This window comes from Choloepus didactylus, chromosome 7 (genome assembly GCF_015220235.1).
Source record: "Choloepus didactylus isolate mChoDid1 chromosome 7, mChoDid1.pri, whole genome shotgun sequence".
Lineage (NCBI taxonomy): Eukaryota > Metazoa > Chordata > Mammalia > Pilosa > Megalonychidae > Choloepus > Choloepus didactylus.
The window spans coordinates 12,535,312-12,537,951 of NC_051313.1; positions in this window are offsets into that span (position 1 = coordinate 12,535,312).

Here is a 2,640-nt window from a genome sequence, read left to right on the forward strand (position 1 = left end):
GTATGGCGTCCAGTTTCTTCTTGGACTTTATAATAAATCATAAAGGTGTTTCTATTGCTTTTTTCCTGGATGCATCAGATGATCAGAGGCAAAAGCTGAGAGTGACAGGGGTTAAGTATCATGCTCAAGGTCACACAAATAGTAGGAGGCAGAGGAGAGATTCTGCTGTTAGTGAGGGCATTGATGGGGAAGGAATGAGATCCTGAGAATTGGAATGGGGACATGTGGGCTGATAAGGATGCTGAGTCTTCTTTGCCAGAAAAACCTGTAATGGTCTGCCCTGAGGAATCAGACACCCTATCTCCAGTCTGCCCTGAGGATAAAGCTATCCAGCCATTCTCTGCAGACATTAACCCTGCTGTGCCTGATAAACCTGTAACTGCTCCTCTGAGGAATCAGCCCTCACACCTCCAACTGAAGAGTTTAATCCTGTTTCACCAGATGATATTGTAATGGAAGGCCTGGGGTGATTGGCTTGTGAGACACAGCTCATTCCGCCCACGACCCATCCTCACCTCCCCTGTTTTCTTCCAATCTGTAACTAGACTGAAGTTCCAACAGCTCTGAAAGTGTGACCCATGAGGAGGTGTGCCACACTCCAAAATAACTGCCTGATTTTGCCAATTTATACAGACAGATGTCAGGGGACTGCGTGTGGGAATAGGTATTAAGGGTGTGGGATAATGGTGGAAGGAGCATCAAGTTGGATCAGGCTGAAGTTATTGGTATGGGCCCACTAAGCAATGATTCTAGATTCGGTGTTGTAGCTTGAGGGGTTAGAAGGGGCTCTAGTTTTTTAGGGGCAAGATGGCAGACTGGTGAGCTGTATGTTTTAGTTACTCCTCCAGGAAAGTAGGTAAAAAGCCAGGAACTGCGTGGACTGGACACCACAGAGCAATCTGTCTTTGGGCATACTTCATACAACACTCATGAAAACGTGGAACTGCTGAGATCACCGAAATCTGTAAGTTTTTGCGGCCAGGGGATCCGCGCCCCTCCCTGCCAGGCTCAGTCCCGGGGGAGGAGGGGCTGTCAGCTCCAGGAAGGAGAAGGGAGAATTGCAGTGGCTGCTCTCATCGGAAACTCATTCTACTGATTCAAACTCCAACCATAGATAGACTGAGGCCAGACACCAGAGACTCTGAGAGCAGCCAGCCCAGCAGAGAGGAGACGGGCATAGAAGGAAAACAACACGAGAAGCTCCAAAGTAAAAGCAGAGGATTTTTGGAGTTCTGGTGAACACAGAAAGGGGAAGGGCGGAGATCAGGCCTTGAGGCGCATATGCAAATCCCGAAGCAAGGCTGATCTCTCTGCCCAGGGCACCTTTCCTTAATGGCCCTGGTTGCTTTGTCTATTAGCATTTCAATAACCCATTAGATCTCTGAGGAGGGCCCGTTTTTTTTTTTTTTTTTTTTTTTTTTTTTTTTTTTTTTTAAATCCTTTTTGCTTTTTCTAAAACAATTACTCTAAGAAGCTCAATACAGAAAGCTTCAAAGAATTGAAATTTGGACACGTCAAGTCAAGAGCAGAACTAAGAGAGCTCTGAGACAAAAGGCAATAATCCAGTGGCTGAGAAAATTCACTAAACACCACAACTTCCCAAGAAAAGGGGGGTGTCCGCTCACAGCCACCATCCTGGTGGACAGGAAACACTCCTGCCCATCGCCAGCCCCATAGCCCAGAGCTGCCCCACACAACCCAGTGTGACGGAAGTGCTTCAAATAACAGGCACACACCACAAAACTGGGCGTGGACATTAGCCTTCCCTGCAACCTCAGCTGAATGTCCCAGAGCTGGGAAGGGGGAGCAGTGTGAATTAACAGAGCCCCATCCAGCCATCATTTGAGCAGACTGGGAGCCTCCCAACACAGCCCAGCAGCCCAGAACTGCCCTGGGGGGACGGCACTCACCTGTGACATAGCACAGTCATCCCTCAACAGAGGACCCGGGGTGCATAGCCTGGAAGAGGGGCCCACTTGCAAGTCTCAGGAGCCATACGCCAATACCAAAGACTTGTGGGTCAGTGGCAGAGACAAACTGTGGCAGGACTGAACTGAAGGATTAGACTATTGCAGTAGCTTTAAAACTCTAGGATCATCAGGGAGATTTGATTGTTAGGGCCACCCCCCCTCCCCGACTGCCCAGAAACACGCCCCACATACAGGGCAGGCAACACCAACTACACACGCAAGCTTGGGACACCAATTGGGCCCCACAAGACTCACTCCCCCACTCACCAAAAAGGCTAAGCAGGGGAGATCTGGCTTGTGGAGAACAGGTGGCTCGTGGACGCCACCTGCTGGTTAGTTAGAGAAAGTGTACTCCACGAAGCTGTAGATCTGATAAATTAGAGATAAGGACTTCAACTGGTCTACAAACCCTAAAAGAACCCTATCAAGGACAGCAAATGCCACGAGGCCAAAAACAACAGAAAATTATAAAGCATATGAAAAAACCAGACGATATGGATAACCCAAGCCCAAGCACCCAAATCAAAAGACCAGAAGAGACACACCTAGAGCAGCTACTCAAAGAACTAAAGATGAACAATGAGACCCTAGTACGGGATATGAAGGAAATCAAGAAGACCCTAGAAGAGCATAAAGAAGACATTGCAAGACTAAATAAAAAAATGGATGA